A 14,338-nucleotide genomic window follows, 5' to 3' on the forward strand; every position below is an offset into this window, starting at 1 on the left:
AATGACACACTGTCAGACCCTGAGCACTTGACTTAACCTGCCTGTGCTCCACCTGTAAAACAGGTATGTAGTCAGTTGTAATGGATCTTGATACCTGCCTTGTATAAAAGTGTCAGAGAACTCTCTATTGATAATAACAATAATACTGAGTTACATCAAGCTGGCAGGAACCAACACTGGGTGGGATACCACTTGATTTCATAGCACACTCACTCACTCACTCATTCATCCATACTCTCTCATACCAGGCTGATTTACAACAGCTAATACACGTAGACTCCATTTCTGTGAGGTTAAGGAGGAGTCTGAAATCCATAAGGTCTAGGTGGTGACCAAGGCAGGATTTCAATCCAGGCCCCTAGAACTTTGAGTCAGCAGCACAAACCACTCTGATCACAAAAAAGGAGCATACAGATCAAGATAACCGCTCATTCCTGCTGAATTATTGAGTGATAACGTTAACTGAGAATGAAGCCAGTGCTCAAGACACAACAAAGATGAGAGAAGAGGCTTAAAGACAAACCAGACTAAACATTTCCAAAAAAAAACCCCACAAAATCCTAAAGCCACGTCTTTCATGCACATTCACAGACCTTGTGAAATTAATGATACAGAGCTTTGGTGTTTCCTCCATCAAACCTCTCTTGGTGAAGGTTTAAAAACGTAAGATACATCTTTAGAAGATACTGACACAAGCCTGCTGTAGAGCAGAATCCACATTCTGCAAGGTTGACCTTTATGTTTCAGTTCCAAAAAATATGATTTTCACTTTTTCAAAGGTTGCTCCTTTCCTTTTGTGTTTGTTTAAACATATAAATGTGCAAGTGAACTGCAATCCTGTCAGCCTCTGATTTGAATTCGGATCACTGGGGCTATGGAAGCAGCATGACAGACCACTCTGCTCATCGCCCAAGCCTGTTAATTGTGTATTCATTTTGTTGTGGTGTCCACTGTGTCTGCAATGGCTTATAACATTATAGCGTAACCAAGATAACAACAACAACATTTATTTATATAGCACATTTTCATACAAAAAGTAGCTCAAAGTGCTTTACATAATGAAAAAAATAAAAATAAAAGACAAAATACAAAATTAAAATAAGATAACATTAGTTAACATAGAAAAGGAGTAAGGTCCGATGGCCAGGGTGGACAGAAAAAACAAAAAAAAACTCCAGATGGCTGGAGAAAAAAATAAAATCTGTAGGGGTTCCAGGCCACGAGACCGCCCAGTCCCCTCTGGGCATTCTACCTAACATAAATGAAATAGTCCTCTTTGTAGTTCGGGTTTTCACGGAGTCACTTGATGCTGATGGTCATACAGACTTCTGGCTTTTAATCCATCCATCATTGTTGGAACATCATGGTGCTTTGGGTAGATGGTGGTGGCGCCACCACCAACAGGACACCGGAAAAGGAAACAGAAGAGAGAGTAGGGGTTAGTACAGATTTTAGAGCCACCATGAATAGTTATTATAATGAATTGGATATACAGAGTATCAGGATTAAATTACAGTGAAGTTATGAGAAGGCCATGTTAAAATAATGTGTTTTCAGCAGTTTTTTAAAGTGCTCCACTGTATTAGCCTGGCGAATTCCTACTGGCAGGCTATTCCAGATTTTAGGTGCATAACAGCAGAAGGCCGCCTCACCACTTCTTTTAAGTTTTGCTCTTGGAATTCTAAGGAGACACTCAGTTGAGGATCTGAGGTTACGATTTGGAATATAAGGTGTCAGACATTCCGATATATAAGCCGGGGCGAGATTATTTAAGGCTTTATAAACCATGAGCAGAATTTTAAAGTCAATTCTGAATGACACAGGTAACCAGTGTAGTGACATCAAAACTGGAGAAATGTGTTCGGATTTTCTTTTCCTGGTAAGGATTCTAGCAGCTGCATTCTGCACTAGTTGCAAACGATTGATGTCTTTTTTGGGTAGTCCTGAGAGGAGTGCGTTACAGTAATCTAGTCGACTGAAAACAAATGCGTGAACTAATTTCTCTGCATCTTTCGATGATATAAGAGGTCTAACTTTTGCTATGTTTCTTAAGTGAAAAAATGCTTCCTAGTGATCTGATTAATATGTGATTTAAAATTCTGATTACAGTCAATGGTTACCCCTAAGCTTTTTACCTCCGTTTTGACTTTTAATCCTAATGCATCCAGTTTATTTCTAATAGCCTCATTGTATCCATTATTGCCAATCACTAAGATTTCGGTTTTCTCTTTATTTAATTTGAGAAAGTTACTATTCATCCATTCTGAGATACAGGTTAGACATTGTGTTAGCGAATCAAGAGATTCGGGGTCATCGGGTGCTATTGATAAATACAGCTGTGTGTCATCAGCATAGCTGTGGTAGCTCACGTTGTGCCCTGAGATAATCTGACCTAATGGAAGCATGTAGATTGAGAAGAGCAGCGGACCCAGGATAGAGTCTTGTGGAACACCATATAGAATATCATGTGTCTTTGAGTTATAATTACCACAACTAACAAAGAATTTTCTCCCTGCCAGGTAGGATTCAAACCAATTTAAGACACTGCCAGAGAGGCCCACCCATTGACTAAGGCGATTCTTAAGAATATTATGATCAATGGTGTCAAATGCGGCACTCAGATCTAAGAGGATGAGAACAGATAAATGGCCTCTGTCTGCATTTACCCGCAAGTCATTTACTACTTTAACGAGTGCAGTTTCTGTGCTGTGATTTGTTCTAAAACCTGACTGAAATTTATCAAGAATAGCATGTTTATTGAGGTGCTCATTTAACTGTATAATGACTGCCTTCTCTAGAATTTTACTTAAGAAAGGCAGGTTAGAGATGGGTCTAAAATTTTCAAGAGCAGAGGGGTCGAGATTATTTTTCTTAAGTAGGGGTTTAACTACAGCAGTCTTAAGACAGTCTGGGAAGACCCTCGTATCTAATGACGAATTTACTATGTCAAGAATATTATCAATTAGCACGCCCAATACTTCTTTGAAAAATTTTGTTGGTATTGGGTCAAGGGCACAGGTGGAGGGTTTCATTTGAGAAATTATTTTATGTAAATCAGGTAAATCTATCCTAGTGAAAGAATTTAATTTGTTTATTATGGAATACTGGGGTTTAGGAGGATCCATAGTGTTGGGGAGATATACTATGTTATTTCTAATATCATTAATTTTTTGATTGAAAAATACAGCGATAGCCTCACAGGTTTTACTGGAAGTACTTAGGAGGCATTCCTTTGAGTTACCTGGGTTTAATAGATGATCAATTGTCGAAAATAAGACTCTGGGATTACTAGCATTGTTATTTATAATCTTAAAGAAATAGCAGCGCCTCTCAAGACGGACTGTGTTATTGTATTCTGTTATTTTAACTTTTAATATTTCATAGTCAATAGTTAGTTTAGTTTTCCTCTATTTGCGCTCAGCTCTACGGCATGTTCTCTTTAAATCAGACACTGTTTGGGTCTTCCATGGTATAACAATGCTAGAAGATTTTTTAACTGTCTTTTCAGGTGCAACTAAGTCAACAGCAGCTCTCACCTTAGTATTAAATCTTTCCACCTTACTATTTACATTCTCCTCGCTATTATAGTTGGCACCATAAACGGACTGATTGGTTAGAATGTTTGTAAGTTTTAAAGCTGCTGATGAGTCAAAGAAGCATTTTGATGAACTTGTGATTTTGTTACAGGGTGGTGAAGTGGTTGTCACTGCTGCTCGTAGCTTCAGATGCCCAAGTTCCTGCCCATCTGAGTGAAGTTCATGCTCTGGAGTCCTTCCCCATCTCAGAGACATGCAGTTAGCTGGTGTCTGTAAACTGGTCTGTTGGGAGTGAAAGTGGGTGACACAGTGGTCCAGTGGTGAATCCCAGGCCATGTGCTCCAGTTGTCTACAAAATCCAGAAGACTCGAGTGTTAATTGGTGTTTCCATGTGATGGGCGGACATCCTGTCCAGGCCCAGTTCCAGGCTGCTGGAGGAGGCTCCAGCTCAGTAGTGGAAACATGGGTTGGGGTTCCACATGGGAGAAAGGCCAACAGTGCCTGAAAGGTTCTTGTTTCAAGAAGGCTTTATAGTAACATGCTGGAAGAATGAAAAAAGGTATTTTGTATTATCATCCCCACCACTCCGGAAAACTTAATTATGACTATTGATCTTTTATATACCTTTTAATTCTTGACATATCTCATTGACGATGGTAACACATGCAGATCTTTCTGCCAGTAAAGAACATTAGAAAAACTTTTGACAAGAACATGACATTCAGCCCAATAAAAGTTCACCAGTCCTATCCATCTGATTCCTCCAAAGTAACTAAGTTTTGAAGGTCCCTAGAGTCCTACTGTCCACTTCACTACTTTGTCTATTGTTCTTTTTGAGAAGAAAAACGTCCTAGCTTTTGTGTGAAATTTACCTGTACAGTAACTGTGAGGTTTCCAACTGTGTCCTTGTGTTCTTGAAGAACTCATGTTAAAGTAACAGTCTCAATCCACAGGACTAAATCCTTTCAGAATTTTAAACACTTAAATAATGTCTCCTTTTTAGCTCCTTTTGCTTAATCCAAAAAGGTTTAACTCCTTCCATCTTTTCCTCTTAACTTATCCCCTGTAGTCCTAGAATCTCACTCTTCTCTGGATGTTTTCTAGAGCTTCCATATCTTTTTTTGTAGCCTGGAGACCAACACTGCACACAGTACTCCAGGAGTGGCCCCAGTGGAGTGTTATAAAGCTTGAGCAGAACCTCCTTGAACTTGTTCTCCACGCATCAAGATGTTGCATAAACCTAACATTCTCTTAGCGTTCTGAACTTCCGGAGGTGGATAGTGACAAGTCCACTACGACTCCTAAATCCTCCTCATGGGGGGGGGGGGCTTTCAATTTTCAGATCTTCCATTGTATTTTCAAATCTAACATTTTTACTTCCCACATTTACTTACATTAAATTTCATCTGCCACAAATCTGCCCAAGCCTGTACGCTGTCCATGTCCCTCTGTAATAATTCAATTTATTCAAGATTATCTGCCAATCCACCTTGCTTGGTCTGCATACTTAACCAGCTTGTTATTTTGAACATTTATATATATTGAAAATAGCAACAGCCCATCACAGACACCTGAGGGATCACCACTCTTAAATTCATCCAATTCTGATAAAGTTCCTCTCACTAGAACTGTCTGCTTCCCATGTATCAGACAATTTTGTACCCATCTACACTCTACACCCTGAGTTTGATGCCCAACCTCTAATGTGGGACCTTGTCAGATACACAGTTGAAAGAGTTAAAGTTATCCAGATGTGACAAAGCAATGCCTGAAGCAGTCGTTGTGCTGCATACTCCATCAGATGTGGTCTGATCTTGCAGATTTTATATAGAGTGAACTAGGGGGTTACCCTCTGCTTGCTTTGCTCGCCAACTCCCATGGCCTGCGATATGCGCCAGCCACTTTACATCTCTGCTGCTCGTGTTGTGAAGAGGGGGGCTGACCGCACCCCAAGGTGACACGGTCGCTCCTCCGAAACCCTCTCTTAAACGGTGACACAATGGGATACAAATACAGTTTTTTTACCTCCTCTTTGCTAGATCAACTGCTGGCTTGCTGTTGCTGCCATGCCACAAGATCTGCATCTCGCGCAGCGCTTCGAACATTTAAAAGCCTGTACAGCAGCTGTCCTACTCTTTGTGTTTTATTTCCGGCCCCAGGCGTGGTTAAATCTCCTGGCACAAAGTCTCACCTTGTAGGACGTGAGATCTTGATATTTTTTAGTTTATAATTTAAAAACAGAATAAGAATCTGAAAATCTAAGAACATCACATTAAAGTTCAATAAATTCTGAAAAGAATGAAACCAAACATATATATGTAGATTTTAAAATAAGCCCGATTTAAAACGTGACATAAAACCGTCACATAAAATCGTTGCACTTTTAGGCTTAGGATTTTATATATATGGAGTAGATTTGCATGAACAAGAGATGAGTTCAGTGTGGCCAGTGAAGGACAGCCGGTCATAGATTGTCACCCTAAGTTTGCATACTGACTTGGTAGACGTTAGTGATAATGAGTCTAGGTTTGTTGAATAAATGGACTGGCTGGGATAACAAGGGGCAGGATGAGCTGGAGAAGGTGTGTCTTCCTCCAAGTTGAGATATAAGTCAGACATGCTGAGATTCTAGCGAAAACTGTGTTGTCATCTGGAGGAAACACCAAATACCAAAAGGCACAGCACTGATATGAGAATCCATAGCACTGGCCAGTGAGTTGGTGTACAAGGAGGCGAGGGCCCAGCACCAATCCTTTGGGTACTCCTGTGCTTTCCTGATGCAAGACAGTCAACTCTCCTAGGCAGGAAACAAGATAGGATCTGCCTGAGATGTAGGGTTCAGATAAGCTGAGGGCAGTTCCAGTGATGCAGAGGTCAGAGAGGGTGACAAGGAGAATCTGATGGTTAACTTTGTCAAAGTCAGAAGAATGATCGAGGAGGATGAGAACATGTGACGTGGTGGTAGCCCTCACCAGCCATAACGTTTCAACAACAGTCTGTAGAGTCACCTCAGTGGAATGGCCCCTCTTGAAGCCTGACTAGTTAGTCATCAGCCCCTTTTCAGTTTGAATTGGATTGACGCATGGATGGCGTGAAAGTGAATATATACGAGGGATCTGCGACTTCCCCCGTCTCTGTAATAAACTAAGCAGGTTGTAAAAATAGACGGAAGGATGGAGTAACGGGTGTTGTCTTCAGAATCTGAGGCACTAATAAGCCATTAACTTTGTAAATGAGTGAGTATATTCTCAGCGAAATGGCCATGACACTTCTAGAGTTACAACATTTTTAATGATTCAGCCGCTGTCATTTTAATATTGAAATAAATTGCTGAAATAAAAATGTAATATCTGTTTGAAGTTGAACTGCATTTCATATAATAAGTTATTTGCCTAGCAAAACAGTAACTGGAATTGGCTTCTCACACCCAGCAGCACACAAACTCCCTTTTGGTGGTTTATCAAGAAGTGAACTGTTTGTGTTTAATAAAAGCAGAAATGCGCCCTGAGCCTTTGAAAGGCTTCACACTGGCCGGTTTTCACCAGATACTCGTTAGACAGATGGGTGTGCATGCATGGCTGACTGGCTGTCACTGTGGGGGCCACTTCACATTCCCTGAGGGATAATGAGATTGGAAAGGAAACTCTGATTCTTCAGTCTCCAGGTCTCAATAAACATGTCTGCGGGTCTGTAAGACAGAAAGGAGGTGGTCTGCGGGTCTGTAACACAGAAAGGAGGTGGTCTGCCGGGTCTGTAACACAGAAAGGAGGTGGTCTGCCGGGTCTGTAACACAGAAAGGAGGTGGTCTGCGGGTCTGTAAGACAGAAAGGAGGTGGTCTGCCAGGTCTGTAACACAGAAAGGAGGTGGTCTGCCGGGTCTGTAAGACAGAAAGGAGGTGGTCTGCGGGTCTGTATGACAGAAAGGAGGTGGTCTGCGGGTCTGTAACACAGAAAGGAGGTGGTCTGCGGGTCTGTATGACAGAAAGGAGGTGGTCTGCGGGTCTGTAACACAGAAAGGAGGTGGTCTGCGGGTCTGTAACACTGAAAGGAGGTGGTCTGCGGGTCTGTAACACAGAAAGGAGGTGGTCTGCCAGGTCTGTAACACAGAAAGGAGGTGGTCTGCGGGTCTGTATGACAGAAAGGAGGTGGTCTGCCGGGTCTGTAACACAGAAAGGAGGTGGTCTGCCGGGTCTGTAACACAGAAAGGAGGTGGTCTGCGGGTCTGTAAGACAGAAAGGAGGTGGTCTGCGAGTCTGTAACACAGAAAGGAGGTGGTCTGCCAGGTCTGTAACACAGAAAGGAGGTGGTCTGCGGGTCTGTAAGACAGAAAGGAGGTGGTCTGCGAGTCTGTAACACAGAAAGGAGGTGGTCTGCCAGGTCTGTAACACAGAAAGGAGGTGGTCTGCGGGTCTGTAAGACAGAAAGGAGGTGGTCTATAGGTCTGTAAGACAGAAAGGAGGTGGTCTGCCGGGTCTGTAACACAGAAAGGAGGTGGTCTGCGGGTCTGTAACACAGAAAGGAGGTGGTCTCCGGGTCTGTAAGACAGAAAGGAGGTGGTCTGCGGGTCTGTAAGACAGAAAGGAGGTGGTCTGCCAGGTCTGTAACACAGAAAGGAGGTGGTCTGCGGGTCTGTAAGACAGAAAGGAGGTGGTCTATAGGTCTGTAAGACAGAAAGGAGGTGGTATGTAGGTCTGTAACACAGAAAGGAGGTGGTCTGCGGGTCTGTAACACAGAAAGGAGGTGGTCTCCGGGTCTGTAAGACAGAAAGGAGGTGGTCTGCCGGGTCTGTATGACAGAAAGGAGGTGGTCTGCCGGGTCTGTAACACAGAAATGAGGTGGTCTGCCGGGTCTGTAAGACAGAAAGGAGGTGGTCTGCGGGTCTGTAACACAGAAAGGAGGAGGTCTGCCGGGTCTGTAAGACAGAAAGGAGGTGGTCTGCGGGTCTGTAAGACAGAAAGGAGGTGGTCTGCGGGTCTGTAACACAGAAAGGAGGTGGTCTGCGGGTCTGTAACACAGAAAGGAGGTGGTCTGCGGGTCTGTAAGACAGAAAGGAGGTGGTCTGCGGGTCTGTAACACAGAAAGGAGGTGGTCTGCGAGTCTGTAACACAGAAAGGAGGTGGTCTGCCGGGTCTGTATGACAGAAAGGAGGTGGTCTGCGGGTCTGTAAGACAGAAAGGAGGTGGTCTGCCGGGTCTGTATGACAGAAAGGGGGTGGTCTGCGGGTCTGTAAGACAGAAATGAGGTGGTCTGCCGGGTCTGTATGACAGAAAGGAGGTGGTCTGCCGGGTCTGTAACACAGAAATGAGGTGGTCTGCCGGGTCTGTAAGACAGAAAGGAGGTGGTCTGCGGGTCTGTAACACAGAAAGGAGGTGGTCTGCGAGTCTGTAACACAGAAAGGAGGTGGTCTGCCGGGTCTGTATGACAGAAAGGAGGTGGTCTGCGGGTCTGTAAGACAGAAAGGAGGTGGTCTGCCGGGTCTGTATGACAGAAAGGAGGTGGTCTGCCGGGTCTGTAACACAGAAATGAGGTGGTCTGCCGGGTCTGTAAGACAGAAAGGAGGTGGTCTGCGGGTCTGTAACACAGAAAGGAGGAGGTCTGCCGGGTCTGTAAGACAGAAAGGAGGTGGTCTGCCGGGTCTGTATGACAGAAAGGAGGTGGTCTGCGAGTCTGTAACACAGAAAGGAGGTGGTCTGCCGGGTCTGTATGACAGAAAGGAGGTGGTCTGCGGGTCTGTAAGACAGAAAGGAGGTGGTCTGTAGGTCTGTAACACAGAAAGGAGGTGGTCTGCCGGGTCTGTAACACAGAAATGAGGTGGTCTATAGGTCTGTAACACAGAAAGGAGGTGGTCTGCCGGGTCTGTATGACAGAAAGGAGGTGGTCTGTAGGTCTGTAACACAGAAAGGAGGTGGTCTGCCGGGTCTGTAACACAGAAATGAGGTGGTCTGCCGGGTCTGTAAGACAGAAAGGAGGTGGTCTGCGGGTCTGTAACACAGAAAGGAGGAGGTCTGCCGGGTCTGTAAGACAGAAAGGAGGAGGTCTGCCGGGTCTGTAACACAGAAAGTAGGTGGTCTATAGGTCTGTATGACAGAAAGGAGGTGGTCTGCGGGTCTGTAACACAGAAAGGAGGTGGTCTGCCGGGTCTGTAAGACAGAAAGGAGGAGGTCTGCCGGGTCTGTAACACAGAAAGGAGGTGGTCTATAGGTCTGTAACACAGAAAGGAGGAGGTCTGCGGGTCTGTAACACAGAAAGGGGGTGGTCTGCCGGGTCTGTATGACAGAAAGGAGGTGGTCTGCGGGTCTGTAAGACAGAAAGGAGGTGGTCTGCCGGGTCTGTATGACAGAAAGGGGGTGGTCTGCCGGGTCTGTAACACAGAAATGAGGTGGTCTGCCGGGTCTGTATGACAGAAAGGGGGTGGTCTGCGGGTCTGTAACACAGAAATGAGGTGGTCTGCCGGGTCTGTAACACAGAAAGGAGGAGGTCTGCCGGGTCTGTAACACAGAAAGGAGGAGGTCTGCCGGGTCTGTAAGACAGAAAGGAGGTGGTCTGCGGGTCTGTAACACAGAAATGAGGTGGTCTGCGGGTCTGTAACACAGAAAGGGGGTGGTCTGCGGGTCTGTATGACAGAAAGGAGGTGGTCTGCGAGTCTGTAATACAGAAAGGAGGTGGTCTGCCGGGTCTGTATGACAGAAAGGGGGTGGTCTGCGGGTCTGTAACACAGAAAGGAGGTGGTCTGCGGGTCTGTAACACAGAAAGGAGGTGGTCTGCCGGGTCTGTATGACAGAAAGGAGGTGGTCTGCGGGTCTGTAACACAGAAATGAGGTGGTCTGCGGGTCTGTAACACAGAAAGGGGGTGGTCTGCGGGTCTGTATGACAGAAAGGAGGTGGTCTGCGAGTCTGTAATACAGAAAGGAGGTGGTCTGCCGGGTCTGTATGACAGAAAGGGGGTGGTCTGCGGGTCTGTAACACAGAAAGGAGGAGGTCTGCCGGGTCTGTAACACAGAAATGAGGTGGTCTATAGATCTGTAACACAGAAAGGAGGTGGTCTGCCTTCATGGAGGCATTTGTCTACAGTCTTATCGATCTCAGAATGTAAGTTCCAATATGCCCGGCATTGTTTAATTCCTGTTTGTCTGTGGCATTTTCTTTTTAGTCTCCTACAGCGGATTCAGAAAGAATTCAGACCCCTTAACTCTCTGCACACTTTATTGTGATGTAGATTTACTTTTAAATGGAAACTTTTGCAATTTTTCCCGTTAATCTAAAGTCAATAACCCATAATGACAAAAGTGAAAACATGTTTTATAAAGGTGTTTTGTCTTGGTGGAGTAATATTTTACTCTACTTTCCACTTTTGTATTATAAATAAGTAGCCTTTGTCAGAATGCCTCAGATCTCCCAGACTTACCACTGTTTATAAGGTATTATAGTATATAACTTCTCCCCACCTTTCCTCCTACATCTATAACCTCAGGCAATTAGGTGTAGTAAAAGGCAAGCGGGAGTTAAGTTACACATAAAATAATGTATTATTGATAATATTCATAAATAATAACAATATGCAAAGTACATTTGAATATTGGCAACCATACAACCTGATAAATGGTGATGTGTAGTTTCAGGCGGCACACAGACTTGTTTGTTACTTAAAATGTCTCTAGTTAAGGCATCATTGGTGGTCAGCTTTCTTCAGAACAGGCCGCATGCCTGTCTCAATATGGCTGCCGAGCTGTGCTCTTCATTGTGTCATCCTTTTCAGCTCATGGTGTGTGAGATGGTCATTCAGCAGTTTGGTAAGAGAGACAGAGAGTGAGGGAGTGAGCAAATTTATAGGTTTTCTGTCCAACCCCTATAGCCAATAGGGCGTCATGGTACTTAAAGGCTTTTGATACAAGCCAATTCCAAACAGTCATACTTCAGACCAATGGGGTGATAGAACATCTTAACACCTGCCATATGTTAAGGTAAAGCTTGGCAGTTAGGCAGCCTAGCTTTGTGTGGGGGATGAGAGAGAGACTGTAGCAGAGAAACACTTCTCAAACTGGTTTGAGGCACATTCCCCAAATCCTGACGTAAAATTCAAAGAGACTCAGTCCTGGTGGGGGGAAGGGGTTTTTAAACCATCAAACCATTGCTGTTATTATCAATAATGTAACACTAATATTATATTGCTTTGCCTAAATATTTATCAAGTTATATGCAAAATCTCACATTACAACAAAGGGTTTGCATCAAAAACTAAAATCTATCATTCCTGTAAGTATTCAGACCCTTTGCTGAGGCCCTCCAGAGTGTGGTCAGATGCATCCTGATTGCTTTAATTATCCTTGAGATGTGTTAAGAACTTGATTGGAGCCCACCTGTAGATATAAGGACCACAATTCATGCTGCATGTCAGGATAAATACCAAGCCAAGCTCTCTCCAGATCTCTGCAATAAGACTGTGGTGAAGTGTAGGTGAGGGCCAGGCGATAACACCATTTCTGAAGTTTTTGAGTGTTCCAAGGAGCACAGTGGCCTGAATATATGGCACAATGGAAGAATTTTGGAACCACAAGAACTCTTTTTAGAGTTGACCAACTGGCCTAACTCAGGAACCAGAAAACAGGGATCATGGTAAGGGAGGTGACCACAAACACAATGGTCACTCGAAATCTTCTACTGAGATAGAAGAACCTGTTGGAAGGACGGCTATCTCAGCAGCACACCATCTATCGAGTGTTATGGCTGAGTGACTGGACAGAAGCCACTCTTGAGTAAAAGAAATATGATAGCTCACTTGGACCCCAGAGCACGAGGAAAGAGATCATTTGGTCTGATGAGATAAAAATTGAACTCTTTGGACAGAACACCAAGCACTATGTGTGGCAAAGACCAGGCGCTGCTCATTACCTGCCTCACACCATCCCACAGGGAAGCATGGAGGTGGCAGAATCATGCAGTGAGGGTGCTTGTCAACGGCAGGGACAAGGAGACTGATGAGAATTAAGGGAAAGATAAATGCAGCCCCATACATAGACATCCTTGAAGAGAACCTGCTGCAGAGCGCATGCAACCTCCGACTGGGATGAGGATTCACTTTTCAGTGCGACAATGACCTGAATAAAATGGCTAAGACAATGCTGGAGTGATTTTGGGACAAAGATTCTAAATGTCCTTAAATGGCCCGGCCAAAGCCAGACTTAAACCAACTCTCTAGAACAGTGATTCCCAACCAGTGGTTTGCGAACCCCTGCTTTATTAAAGGGGTTCGCGAAAAAAATATTGTAATGGCGGAATTTTAAATCCCAAACGTAAAAAATATAACAAAATATTAAATGTAGGCAAATATATTCACAGTATTATTAATAATACAATAATAAAAATGGGTCAACAAATCAATTAAATGTCAAATTCATGAATATTACCTCAGTCACTTATGCATTGCGACGGAAGATTGTGTAAATTGTCGAGTCGCAACGGGTAACAATCTGTAACACGATGAGATACTACGCTGCTGGCGATGCATGTGCATTCTCATATGATCCGGAAACTTCCAATTCAGCGAACCGAGAACCCCAAATACACTCGAAAGAACGAGAATGACGTCTGCTGATATAAAAATGCTGTGATCAGACAAGGGAGAGTAGAGTCAAATTGAATCGTACGAAGCGCTTAAGAACCACGAGTGATTTTAATAAGATAAATTAGTAGTGCACAGTGTGCGTAAATAAATTACGATAAAGACTTTTTACTTAAACGTGCGCACGTCGAACGTGAAAGTGAATAATTATTACTCCGTAATTTTATTATGGATCGATGGTTAAAAATGGGTAGTTTTATCAAGTCTGATAAAAAGCTGGACGAGCAATCAATTGCTTTTTCTTCTACTTCAGTCCAATTTGGTACCAACACAGGGTGACAATACTGAAAGTTGTAGTGAGCTACCATCTCTACAGACTGAAAGATAGGAAATAATTGGCGAACATAGTAAGACAAAAGAGAAGAAACGAAAATATGACAGCGACTATTTACAAATGGGTTTTTATTTTACCAGGGATGAGTCAGAACCTAAACTCTTTGTGTAATTTGTAATGAAGTCCTGGCCAACAGCAGTTTAAAACCATCACTTCTTCATAGACACATTGAATCAAAACGTACAAGGATAAACCTGTAGTATATAGTAATGACTACACAGGGGGTTCGCCAATTTATTCTGGTTTTTTGAAGGGGTTCACAAGGAGAAAAAGGTTGAGAATCGCTGCTCTAGAACATCTGTGGTGAGACCTAAAGATGGACATTTACAGATGCTTTCCATTCAGTCTAACAGAGCTTGAGAGGATCTGCCAGGAAGAATGGGATAAACTGCCTGAATCCAGGTGTGCAAAGCTTGTTGAGACCTACCCAAGGAGACGTGAAGCTGTAATTGCTGCCAAAGGGGTTTCAACAAAGTACTGAATTAAGGGTCTGAATACGCCACATGAATGAGAAGTTTAAGTTTTTGATTTTAATATCTTTGCAGACCTTTCTGAAAACATTTTCAATTAGTTATTATGGGTTATTGAGTATAAACTGATGGGCAAAAAAAATGGCAAATTTATCCATTTAAAATGAAATCAACAACATAAAGTGAAGGGTCTAAATACTTTCTGAATCGACAGTATATCCCAATCTTCTTTCACAGTGAACAGACTTGTGTGTGCCCACAGCTGGACTGGTAACCAATACAGGTTGGCACCTGTTCTGCACTTGTTGCAGCTGGTTCAGTAAAAAAAAAAGTTGTAGAAAATAAAAGAGTAATAGAATATAATAATAGGTTTAACAAA

The sequence above is a fragment of the Erpetoichthys calabaricus genome, chromosome 5 (assembly GCF_900747795.2).
Source record: "Erpetoichthys calabaricus chromosome 5, fErpCal1.3, whole genome shotgun sequence".
NCBI lineage: Eukaryota > Metazoa > Chordata > Cladistia > Polypteriformes > Polypteridae > Erpetoichthys > Erpetoichthys calabaricus.